Here is a 13,942-nt window from a genome sequence, read left to right as displayed (position 1 = left end):
CAGCCTGCGCGCGCCGAGCCGCGCAGCCTGCCTCCGTTCCCTCCGAGGCTGCTCCGAAATTGGAGCGACCTCGGAGGGAACTTTCCTTCTGCACCCCCCCCATCTTCTCCTCCCTTTCCCTATCTACCCCACCCCCCAGCCCTACCTAAATCCCCCCCTACCTTTTGCTGTGCAAGTTACGCCTGCTTGAAGCAGGTGTAACTTGCTCGCACCGCCTCGGCATCCCCCGGCACAGGCCGCAGTGCCAGGGAACTGGGGACCGCCCTCCCGGCCCACCCCCGAACCATCGCCATGCCCCCGGACCCGCCCCGGACCGCCCCTGACCCCCGGACATGCCCCAGGACATGCCCCCGGACTGCTGCCATGCCCCTGGACACGTCCTCTCCCGCCCCTTTTACGAAGTCCCGGGACTTACGCACGTCCCGGGGCTTTACGCGCGCCAGCGGCCTATGCAAAATAGGTGCGCCGGCACACAAGTGCCCTGCGCGCGTAAATCCAACAGGATTTACGCACGCAGGGCTTTTAAAATCTAGTCTTAAGTAAACTTAATAGCAGGTAATGGACTTCTCCACCAAGAACTTATCCAATCCTTTTTTAAACACAGCTATACTAACTGCACTAACCACATCCTCTGGCAACAAATTCCAGAGTCTAATTGTGCATTGAGGGAAAAAGAACTTTCTCCGATTAGTTTTAAATGTGCCACATGCTAACTTCAGGCAGTGCCCCCTAGTCTTTCTATTATCCGAAAGAGTAAATAACTGATTCACATCTACCCTTTCTAGATCTCTCATGATTTTGAACACCTCTATCATATCCCCCCTCAGCCATCTCTTCTCCAAGCTGAAAAGTCCTAACCTCTTTAGTCTTTCCTCATAGGGGAGCTGTTCCATTCCCCTTATCATTTTGGTAGCCCTTCTCTGTACCTTCTCCATCGCAATTATATCTTTTTTGAGATGCGGCGACCAGAATTGTACACAGTATTCAAGGTGCGGTCTCACCATGGAGCGATACAAAGGCATTATGATATTTTCAGTTTTATTCACCATTCCCTTTCTAATAATTCCCAACATTCTGTTTGCTTTTTTGACTGTCACAGCACACTGTACCGACGATTTCAATGTGTTATCCACTATGACGCCTAGATCTCTTTCTTGGGTTGTAGCACCTAATATGGAACCCAACATTGTGTAACTATAGCTTGGGTTATTTTTCCCTATATGCATCACCTTGCACTTATCCACATTAAATTTCATCTGCCATTTGGATGCCCAATTTTCCAGTCTCACAAGGTCTTCCTGCAATTTATCACAATCTGCTTGTGATTTAACTACTCTGAAAAATTTTGTGTCATCTGCAAATTTGATTATCTCACTCGTCATATTTCTTTCCAGATCATTTATAAATATATTGAAAAGTAAGGGTCCCAATACAGATTCCTGAGGCACTCCACTGCCCACTCCCTTCCACTGAGAAAATTGTCCATTTAATCCTACTCTCTGTTTCCTGTCTTTTAGCCAGTTTGCAATCCACGAAAGGACATCGCCACCTATCCCATGACCTTTTACTTTTCCTAGAAGCCTCTCATGAGGAACTTTGTCAAACACCTTCTGAAAATCCAAGTACAGTACATCTACCGGTTCACTTTTATCCACATGTTTATGAAGCAGATGTGTGAGGCAAGACTTGCCTTGGATAAAGCCATGCTTACTTTGTTCCATTAAACCAATTCTTTCTATATGTTCTGTGATTTTGATGTTTAGAACACTTTCCACTATTTTTCCTGGCACTGAAGTCAGGCTAACCGGTTTGTAGTTTCCCGGATCGCCCCTGGAGCCCTTTTTAAATATTGGGGTTACATTTGCTATCCTCCAGTCTTCAGGTACAATGGATGATTTTAATGATAGGTTACAAATTTTTACTAATAGGTCTGAAATTTCATTTTTTAGTTTCTTCAGAACTCTGGGATGTATACCATCCGGTTCAGGTGATTTACTACTCTTCAGTTTGTCAATCAGGTCTACCACATCTTCTAGGTTCACCGTGATTTGATTCAGTCCATCTGAATCATTACCCATGAAAACCTTCTCCAGTACGGGTACCTCCTCAACATCCTCTTCAGTAAACACCGGAGCAAAGAAATCATTTAATCTTTCCGCGATGGCCTTATCTTCTCTAAGTGCCCCTTTAACCCCTCGATCATCTAACGGTCCAACTGACTCCCTCACAGGCTTTCTGCTTCAGATATATTTTAAAAAGTTTTTACTGTGAGTTTTGCCTCTACAGCCAACTTCTTTTCAAATTCTCTCTTAGCTTGTCTTATCAATGTCTTACATTTAACTTGCCAACGTTTATGCTTTATCCTATTTTCTTCTGTTGGATCCTTCTTCCAATTTTTGAATGAAGATCTTTTGGCTAAAATAGCTTCTTTCACCTCCCCTTTTAACCAAGCCGGTAATCGTTTTGCCTTCTTTCCACCTTTCTTAATGTGTGGAATACATCTGGACTGTGCTTCTAGAATGGTATTTTTTAACAATGACCACGCCTCTTGGACATTTTTTACTTTTGTAGCACATTGACAAAAAGTATTGGTTTTCCCGAGGAAATTAGGGTTGACGGATTTATCGCCATAGGAATCTAGGATTCAAAGGGTTAAGCGGCTAACTCTGAATATCAGAGGTAGCAGAATAACTTTTGCAGCTGAGGCCCGCCCAACAATGCCTCTGAGTTGTGCACCTAAATTCTAGGCCCACATCTCAATGTGGACCTAGAATTTAGGAGTACATTGCGCCGAATATCCTCAGCTAGCCATTTAGATGGATAACCTTTCAGTTATCCATCCAAATGGCTTTGGAATATTGGCCTCTATATAAATAATGTGCTTGGTCACCAGATGTTGTCTGTTTGCCACCGGGAGTGGAGGGCTGCACCCCCAGCTAGGGCGGAAGGTGTTTGCCACAAGACGAAAGTGGGTGGCTAGTGACATCCATCTGACCAATCCTCGACAGAGTTGGCTATAGGGAAAGCAGAACGGCGCATTAAAGTGGGTGACTGGTAGAATAAAGCATGAGCACATCGCCAGTTCCTCAGAGGCCCATGGTCAGTCAAACGTGTCAGACAAGATATGGCTGGGGGCATGTGCATGCGCATTCCAGCAGCTGTATGAACCGTGGGGGGCTATCGAGTCGTACTCCAGACAACTCTCTGCTGCATACCACCTGTACTTGCAGCACACAGGTCTGCTGCCAGCAGTAACAGTGGTGACAGAAGAGGAGGCAGTTCCATGGACTGGCTGCCTGCAGTATGTTATGGCCAAACACTGTGGCCTACCCCTTCAAACATCTACACTCTGCATAGGGTTCTCAGCTACCCATACCTGAATTTTCTACCCATGCTTATCCAGTTGCATTGCCACCACCACCTGGGGAGGGGGATCAAGAGTGTCATCGCTTTGAGAAGAAGATTGACTTTCGGTTCCAAAAATGCACCAGAGAGAAAGACAACAACCAGCATCACCTGAATCTGGCTCCTAAATGTCAACACCCCTGGTCGCTCCTTTATGGACTCAGCTCCTACTTTGGCTCTTGAAAAACTTCAACTCAGGAGAGCAAAATTATCTGATGAAGAAAAGCAGAGACGATGTTGCTTTAACATTTGTTTATACTGTACCAGTCAGGGACACTGTGCCTCCCAATGTTCCGAGAAGATGGAAAGACTCTCGAGCCCTAGGTATTCTCCAGCCTCTCTTCAGTGCTCTCTGGAGCAGCAGCAGGTGAGCGCCCGCTCTTCTAACGGCCCCCAGGCCCCTCTCCTGGGCGCGCAATTCACTATTTAAATTAGGACCCGCGCCAATAAGGAGGCACTAGGGACACTAGCTCATCCCTAGTGCCTCCTTATTGGCGGAAGCGACTGTTGTCAGCGGGTCTGACAGCCGATGCTTAATTTTACTGGCGTCGGTTGTTGAACCCATTGACAGCCATGGGTTCGGAAAACGGATACCGGCAAAATTGAGCGTCTGTTTTCGGGCCGCGGGCAGATTTTTTTTTTTTAATTTTGGGGCCTCCGACTTAATATCATTATGATATTAAGTCGGAGGGTGTACAGAAAAGCAGTTTTTTCTGCTTTTCTGTATACTTGCCCGGTGCCGTTTGAAATTAACTCTTGTCTTTGGCAGGAGTTAAATTCTGAAAGTAAAATGTGCGGCCAAGCCGCACATTTTGCTTTCTGTATTGCGGGGTAAATACCTAATAGGCTCATCAACATGCATTTGCATGTGATGAACGCTATTAGTTTCGGGGGTTGGCTGCGCGTTTTCCACGCTCTATTACCCCTTACTGTATAAGGGGTAATAATAGCGCGTCAAAAACATGCGTCCAAACAGGGGCTAACGGTGCGCTTGGTTGAGCAGAACATTCTGTATTGGCCTGATTGATAGCAGAGCTGTCTGACTTTCCACAGGAAGCTAAAATATTTACTAAACTGGATCTCAGACGAGTTAATAATCTCATCCATATTTGTGAAGGAGACAAATGGAAGACGGTGTTTAACACGTTTGGGCATTATGAATATTTGGTGATGCCGTTTGGTCTCTGTAATGCCCTAGCTGTATTCCAATATATGGTCAATGAGATATTTTGAGATCTCCTTCACTGATGTATATTAGTATACCTAGATGATATTCTCATCTTTTTTCATTCCCTGTCACATACCGTATGGTATGGTATGGCCGGCGCCATTTTGCAATACGGCCGGCGCCATTTTGTAATACGGCAGGAGGTCGCTCCCAGACCCCCGCTGGACTTTTGGCAAGTCTTGTGGGGGTCAGGAGGCCCCCCCAAGCTGGCCAAAAGTCCCTGGGGGTCCAGCGGGGGTCCGGGAGCGATCTCCTGTGCTCGTGACGTCGGGGGACAGGAACCAAAATGGTGCCGGCGCTACCTTTGCCCTGTCATGTGACAGGGCAAAGGTAGCGCCGGCGCATTTCTATTAACGCAGCCGTGGCCCGAGAGTGGAAGATCACACCGGGACCCCCCCACTGGACCCTAGGTAATTTAAAACATTTTGGGGGGGTTCGGGAGGGTGGGGGATTTATTTTAAAGGGTTGGGGTGGGTTTTAGGGTTGTTTTAGTGTGCCGGTTTTCCCGCCCTCGCCCGATTTACGATTTAAACGATTTAAAAAAAAAAACAAAACCGCGACGATCCGATTCCCTGCCCCCCCCAGCCAAAATCGATCGTTAAGACGATCGATCACACGATTCACATTGATTATGCTATAATTGTTAGATTTCATTTATAAGATTGTTTTTTTTGCTTGCTGCTTTATTGACTTTGTATTGTAAAAACACGTTATGTGCCTTGATCATAATTTGGGAAAGGTGCTACACAAGTGCAAGATAAAGACGTAAAACCCGTCCAGTGTTGTTTCTTTTCAACCATTACTGTGCTTTGTTGTTTTCTTTCACATTTTCATTTATTTCACAAAAAATTCTGTTCCACAGATCCAAGCAAACTTTCTGGCCGTGGAGTACAGCAGGAAGAAAAGGATTCATTTTTAGCTGCTGGGCAGCTGGATAACCTTATCGGTCTGATTTGGCTGGGATATTCAGAGCCCCGCCCGCATCACTGAATATGCCCCAGCTATGTAAAAGTTAGCCGGATAACACTGTAAATCCACGTTATAACACCACTCCGCCCCAGAACATCCCCGGGCCATCCCCGACCTAACAGGATAACTTTTTTAGCTGGCTAACAACTTATCTGGGTATGTCAGGGATGGCCAAACTGGTGGGAGTTTTCAATCCCATGGTTTATCTGGCTCAATCCAAACTTAGCTGAGTAAACCGTTTTAAATATTGACCCCCAAAATATACGATACAAAAGCAAACCATTCCTGGCTTGTCCCTTCTTTTTCTTTTCTCTGTGCTCCCCTTCTCCCTTCCTGTCTCAAAGTTTCATGTGCTGCAGCATCTAATTTCTGGCACATTCAGGCACTACGAGTCTTCTCCAGTGAGTCAGAGCAGTTCTCGTTCATGCTACTGCTCTGCCTAGTGGATGCTCTGTAGTAATGCCTGGATCTCAGCAGATGCAAGCAATGCAGCTTGTGGATGTCACACTCAGTCATTAAGCACCCTATAGTTCAGAAGGCAGCATACCCTGTACAGTAAACGTTTTGGTTTTTTTTAAGTACAGTTCCCCTGGTGCAAATTTACAACTGAAAAGCCTCTTCACTGCATCCATCAATGGAATCAGTGAGCAAAAGGACCCCACTATAATCTGACCCAGAGATAACCCATGGAGGAGTCCCTTTCTTGTTGCGGCCTCTCCCACATAGTGTTGTCGTAAAGATCTCAGAGAAGGATCATTTTTAAAAGGATTTACGCACATAAACCCCAGTTCTAGGCACATAAATGGCCTTTTGAAGAGGGGTTGTGCATGTAAAGGTATATGCAAAAGCCGTTTTGGGCGTCCGTGTACGCTCTCTGCAAAGAGGCATGCCAGAGGGGAGCGGAGTTGGGCTGGTAACAGAACTTCATGCACCTAGTTAAAGTATGCCTGTAATGAGGTTACACTTTCTCCCCCGTATGTTGGCACCGGTTCTGTGCACATCCTCAAATTTTCAGAGTGGATTTATGCGCATCGATCTGCTTTGAAATTTGGCTAAAGTCTGGAGACTTTAGCTCATGCGGACTGTTTGAAATGACAACACAGTACGGTAACAACAAAGCTCCATGCCCAAAGCGAAAGAATGAAGCAGTCCTGCTTTTCCCAGATTGCATGCAGTTCCTTAGCCCCACTGCTCCGTGCAGCGCTATTAAATGCACGCAGCACTGTACAGAGGCACATGAAAGACCATCTCCGCTTCTCGGAGCTTACAGTCGAGTCAAGACACATGGACAAAATAAGAGGTTTCAGGAAATGTATTCATTACAGTGAACATGATTAAAATTGAGAAGGCGATGAACTGGAAGAGCCAGAACGGGTTTGTACATTAGGCTTACTTGGCAATTGCCTAGAGTGCAGCGATTTTGGGGATGGCAACAGGGGCATCCGTGCATGAGCTCACAGGCCTCTGCTCCATCACTTTGTTGCTCAGTGCCCCAATCTCAGGCAGCAGAGAAGAAGCTGCAGGAAACAGGAGGGGAAGAGGAGAGCCTGGAGAGCACAGAGCAGGTGGAGGAAGAGCTATCCTGATCCCTAATGTAGCCCCTCCCCCTCCTTCTTTCTCTCTTCCCTTCCTGTCTTTTAGAGCACAGGATGGGAGGGGGTGAGGGAGGGAGGCTAGAATGGCAAGGCAAGGCAAAGCAAAGCAAGGAAGAGCCAGTCTGGTCCCTAATCCAGCCCCTTCCCTTCTGTTGTTTTCCCTTTCTGTCCTGCCTTGCAGGGAACAGGAGGAAAGGGGGAAGGCTGAAGTGGACAAGAGGGTCTGCATGTTTTTATTTATATTTTAGTCTCCAGATCTGCATTTGGTGAGGAGCTTTTTGTATTCTGTATGTGACCAGCATGAGATATTCTGCTAACACCTAGTTTCTGCGTGGTCCAGCTGGTTCTGTATTCCCAATAGGAGGAGTATTGCTAATAATTTTAAGATCAGCTTTCCAAATAATGCTCAAGGTGGCTTAGAACATTTTTAGAATTCAGATACAATAAGTCCTTCCCCCAAATCGCTTACAGTCTATGGGCCTGATTTTCTAACACAGTTACACACTTAAAACTGGGTTTTACATACGTAAATGCACTTTACCCATGTTAGTAGGCTTTTTAAAATTGCTACAATATATGCCACTGAATTGTCAATAGATTTTACTGAGTTAAGTGCACTTTACACAGGTAAATGTCTTTTAATAATTGCTAGTGTTACATTTACATGTGAAACTCCTTTGAAAATTCACTTGTAAGTGGGTACCTGAGGTAACGGGAGACAAAGTGACTTATTCAAGTTCAGCAGAAGAGACAGTGGGATAAGTGGTTTCCCTTGTTCTCAGCAGGCCAGACCTTTTCCCTGCTGGAAAGAATGGTAATGCCATTCCAGAGCCTGGTAAAATATTTCCATTGCTGCCTTTTCATAGGTAGGGCTGGTACTGTTTGAGTTCTGGGAGTTGGTGGTGTTTCAGTATGAGACGTTTTCAATATAGGCTTTGAGTGACCTTTTTGCAGGATTTTGTATTACCTCACCTGCCTGTCTGTGTCACTGTTACTGAGGTGACAAAATTAATTGAATTTACTTTGCATGGTGAGTGGTAAGAGGAAACCTCTCAACTGAGCCCAGACAGACAATCATTTCAGTGACTATCTTCAGACAGTTTGTTATGGATTTCTTTTAATTTCTAAATTTTATGCCTTGATTTTTTCTTATAGTCTACTCCCCAAAATTATAGAGGCCACATTCATCAGACACTGAGGCATGATTTCTGAAACATATTTGTAATATGCATAAAATATTAAAAACTTTCAGATTCTTTTAGCAAAATGCGTTATGGCGTTATTTATCGCATCATGAGATGCGTATACAAATATTTAAATTTTAGTCAAAGGGGAGGAGGTTTGGGTAGGGTTTATGAAAATGAGGGACATTGGAGAGGGAGAGGGGAGTGGAGTGTATATATAGAGAGAGAGCCTCCTGGTTGGCACACAAAGTAGTCAACTATTTATACCACTATAGGAGGGCCAGCTAGTAACTCAAGGTGAGGTTTTGGTGGTGGTCTAGGGTTTGGGGGCCAGTTTTACATGCAAAGGCAGACATACGAACAGCACAGTACACATCAGTAAAGATTTGATGTGATTTGGAATGGGGAAAGGTACACACAGATGAGATTTCTACAGTGTTCTCTCGCCCTAGCTTGATGCACTCTCTGTCTGGGTACCTTTCCTCATTCCAAATCCCCTGGTGTAGGCCCGATTGCATCGCTGTGCATTATTTTTTAAGATTTCCCCCCCCCCCCACCCACCCTCCTGCACACGCGAGACACCATCTGCTTGCACATGCGCCCGCCGATATTAAAGTCGGGCGCACATGTGCGTACGGGAATCATATTTTATAACGTGTGCGGCGACACGCACATGTTATAAAATCGCCACTCGCACACGGACGCACGCGTGGGCCTTTGAAAATCTACCCCTTGGTGCGCAGTGAGATGTACATGCGCAGCATTTTATAACACTGTGCTGCTCCAACCACACAATTCATAAAATACAAAGGCAAATCTCTGCGCGTCCCACTTATGCGCATTAATGTTCTATTGCAAATAATTTTCAAAGTTATCCTCCCTATTTCAAAGTTGCTTTGCCCTGCCTACCAAAGAGAAAAACCGAGTATAAATTCCCTTTGAACTGTGTGTACTTTTCGCTACTTTTATGGTGGCCAATTTTCAAACAGTCCTTTTGCCCGGGCAAATCGCAATCGGTATTTACCTGCATAAATGCCTTCTGAAGTTTGTTCCCCCCACCCATGTCCAAATATGTATTTTACGGGATTGTTCTGGGAGGGGCGATGGTGGAGTCATCATGCTTGTCAAGTTTAATTATCAAAATCTCATCGGAGGGGATGGCCAAAAGGGACTGAAAGTTAATGAAGGAGAATAAAGCTGAAGGGTCACCTATGTCTGTTAGAGCTAAAGGTCAGATAGATTATTTTAGGGGGATGGGCCCCCAACAAACCAGACACGCCAGGGTCCCAGATTTCTCTTTAAGGGTCCGGATGTATGATAGAGAAAAAAACCAAAACCATTGGTCACAGATCCTTGTGATATTTGAAAATAAATACTTCTTTAACGTACACGCACAAATGTGTATTCATACATACTCGGTCTCTGCCAGTCTCCACATCATTCATAACTCATATCAAATCATATCACAAGTACATTCAGAATATTTTTTAACATTTTTTTTTATTGGAAACAAATATTTTTGAGCGTTTTCATATATTCAAACAATATTTCATTCATCGATTGTTTCTTTGCTAATTATAATATTCAGTAAACAGTCCTTAAAATGTATCTATTTTTCCCTCCCTCGGAATTTTTAGAACAAATTCATAATAAAAAGATAATTGATCTACACTGGTTAGGAAACAGTGCCATCTACAGGTCACAGCAAGTTTTTCCTTATGTAGCAAATGCCAGTTTCTACTCTCTCTGTTTTTAAGACTTTCATTCATGCCTGCAACTGAAAACAAAAATGTTTAAGGGAACAATTTTATGCTGTTAAAATTCTGTAAACTATCTTCAGGTACCATCTGGAACCAACAGATTTACAGCATCACATACTGAGGACAAGGCATAAATAAGGTTTTCATAAATGAGGTTTCTTTATAAAGAGGGAGAACCGTATTTGCTTTATTTCTAATTGATCCTTATTCTATTGAAAGAGTATTTATTACCAGTATACTATAATACACCTGCCTTTTCAGAAAATGAAGGCAATGGTGGGGAAAGAGATTTGAACTTCTGTTGTCCCCAATACCGTAGTCTGGCGTTCCTTCAATAAGTTGCAAAGTCATGAAGGTAAGGCAAAGAACTGGCACTATAGTATTACTCCACGAAGTAAAGTGGGCAGACTAAATAGGCCTTACGGGCTTTATCTGCTACCATATTCACTGTTCCTATGAGCTTTTAGCAGTACCCTGAATGTGGCCAGGATTTTCTGCATCATTTTGCTTGCCTTCGTCGAAGCAGCTCTTACTTTGACGCTTCAAGAGTCTTTAAGCATCTTGGCCTTGATCCATCCCAAACCACAGTGAGCTCTGGAGATCAAGCTAAATAGAAACTATTGTAAAAGGAGATATTTGGCTGTTGCAGCGTTACTGACCATAACCTGCTCTGTCTCACTGCCAACTCGTCTGGAAAAACACACAGCCAAGCATGTGCAGGAAAGCAAATTTAATTTCTTACACTGTCTATTCCATCACAGCCAACAGCACAATGTCATGCCTCTGCCGCACCCGGGTAATGCCAGATAAGTATAGCAAGTGTGTAGATATAAACTAACACAAATTATATGTGGCCCTCTACTGGCCACTAGAAATCATTGCTATGGTTGATAACGGGGAACTTTCCAGTTAATGGAAGGTTTCTGGGAGGTATGTGCCTAGGCTGAGTGAAAGAGAGTTCCTTCCCACAAAAAGGATGGGTTTGGGAGAAGGTTACTTAAGGGATTTTCACAAGCCCAAGGGGGAGTTGCAGCGGGAGTTAAGTAGTTGGAGCAGCTGAAGGAGGAATGAGCTGAGCTTCTCATGAGTCAAAAATCTGCAGTCGGAGGGGGGGGGGGGGGGTGTGGATGTCATTTACCATGGAAGGTATAAATAACATGGGGTCACCATCTTCTTAACGAGCCAGCAATGGCCCTAAAGAAAACCCCAAAGACCCCCATTCCCTGGCACCTCTAGAGGCGGTCCAGCAGTTCCAACAGTTAAAAAATGGATTTAAAAAGCTGTGTGGTGACACCCCGTCCATATAGAAATGTCCCCTTTCCCACAAGATCACCCCCTTCCATAAAAACCCCCGAACTCCCTTCCCATCCTAACACCCCTCCCCTGCCATACCTGGTAGTCCAAATCAGTGGTTCTCAACCTCTTTTTGTCCGGGACACACCTGACAGATGTTTCTCACGTGCGTGACACGCTGAACATGTGACCATCACAGGGCTAAATGTTAACATGCACTCTGCATCCACAGGAATCCCCTCAACCCCCAGCAATGAGTGCAGAGCAGATCTAGGGCATTACCCTGTACAACTCACCATACAAAAAGATATTCTGGTTCTGATGACATCTCAGTAAAAGCAAAACAAACTCCCTTTACTACCAGGCACAATAGCCTTCCTTATGAAAAGACAGTAATTTACCACTAATGCATATCCTATTGAGAAAACACAACAAATAAGATTGATACAAATGCCTACATGCTAGTAAAACACCTCACTTTGGTCACACACCCAGAACTGACCTTCACCAAGTACAGAAAAAACACAAATTATAAATATGGAGACAGAAACTGGAACGGAAAACCAAAAAAGCCACTCTGCATGCAGTGCGAACCTGGAGAAATGGAAAGAGAAATATAGCAGCTAACAGACTCTCAGGATTTGCAATAATGGACACAAACTAACCCGCACAAAGTTACACCTGTATTATGGAACACACTCAACAGTAACAACCCTATCTAAGAAATACAACTATTAAACCAGGCCCTAAACACTAATACATTTCCTATTGGGAAAACAGAATAAGTAAAGCTGCTATAGAGCCCCACACAGAAATAATTGTAAAGCTATACTAAAAATGTAACAAAACAGCTGCTGAATAGAATAATATCAAACAATTAAAAACTCATAAAAATTAAAACATGTCCAAATATCAATAAAATACTTCAAAACAGCAGACATTGCACAATACCCAATAATTAAAATGGCAGTCAATCAAGAAAAATAAATTTAAAAAGCCACCTTTACTTACCCTCTCCAGCAACTCTCCTACTCCTTTCCCTTCTAGGCCAATAGCACTCACCAGAAGCAGCAAGGGCTGCTGAAGCTCTGTCCTCACAGTCCTCTTCCTTAGCACCCACAACCAGTCACTCACACACACACACACACACCCAATTAGACCCCATGACCAGTCTCGGTCTCTCTCACACCAGTCATCTTCCTGACCAGTCTCTCTCTCACACACAGAAACATATCACCTCCCTGACCAGTCTTTCTCAATCACACTCTTATATACAAGCTCTCAATCACACACAAATGCTCTCGCACCCACACACACAAGCTCTCACCCAAACACCCATTCATACCCATACACACAAGCTTTCACCCAGGCACCCACACACAAGCTCTCACTCATTCACACCCACAGACACAAGCTCTCACTTAGGTACCCATTTACACACACAGACACCATCTCTCACCCAGGCACCCATTCACACCCACATACACAAACTCTCACCAAAAATTTCTTCTTCCTTCACTGCAGGGATGGGCTCCAGTTCCACCGCGGCTTTATTCCAACGGGCCTTCTTTTTTTGCTGCCACAGGGATGGGCTCCCGTGGTGGCCTCGGTCAGGGTCGGATTTCCTCTTTGCTGCCACAGGGATGGGCTCCAGTAGTAGCCTTGCTTGTTCAGGGTCGGGTTTCCTTTTCGCCACCACGGGGATGGGCTCCCTTGGTGGCCTTGCTTGGTCGGGGTCGGGTTTTCCTCTTCGCCACCACGGGGATGGGCTCCCATGGTGGCCTTGCTTGTTTTGCGCAAAATGGCGCCGGCCGTATGGCAACACGATTCGACTGCAGGAGGTCATTCCGGACCCCCGCTGGACTTTTGGCAAGTCTTGTGGGGGTCAGGAGGCCCCCCCAAGCTGGCCAAAAGTCCCTGGGGGTCCAGCAGGGGTCCGGAACGACCTCCTGCAGTCGAATCGTTTTTCCGTACGGAAAATGATTCGCGGTAGGAGATCATTCCGGACCCCCGCTGGACTTTTGGCAAGTCTTGTGGGGGTCAGGAGGCCCCCCCAAGCTGGCCAAAAGTCCCTGGGGGTCCAGCGGGGGTCCGGGAGCGATCTCCTACGCTCCTGCCGTCGGGGGACAAAAAAACAAAATGGCGCCAGCGCTACCTTTGCCCTGTCATATGACAGGTCAAAGGTAGCGCCGGCGCCATTTCTACAACGCACGGAGGTCCGAGAGTAAAAGATCACACCGGGACCCTTCCTCTGGACCCCAGGTAATTTAAGGCATTTTGGGGGGGTTCGGGAGGGTGGGGGATTTATTTTAAAGGGTCAGGGTGGGTTTTAGGGTTGTTTTAGTGTGCCGGTTTTCCCGCCCTCCCCCTTCCCCTCCCCCTTCCCCCGATTTACGATTTTTTGACAATAAATCGGGGGAATTGTTATTGTATCGCGGCTCTAACGATTTTTGACGATTTAAAATATATCGGACGATATTTTAAATCGTCAAAAAATGATTCACATCC

The sequence above is a fragment of the Rhinatrema bivittatum genome, chromosome 5 (assembly GCF_901001135.1).
Source record: "Rhinatrema bivittatum chromosome 5, aRhiBiv1.1, whole genome shotgun sequence".
NCBI lineage: Eukaryota > Metazoa > Chordata > Amphibia > Gymnophiona > Rhinatrematidae > Rhinatrema > Rhinatrema bivittatum.
Note: the sequence above shows the minus strand (reverse complement) of the source record.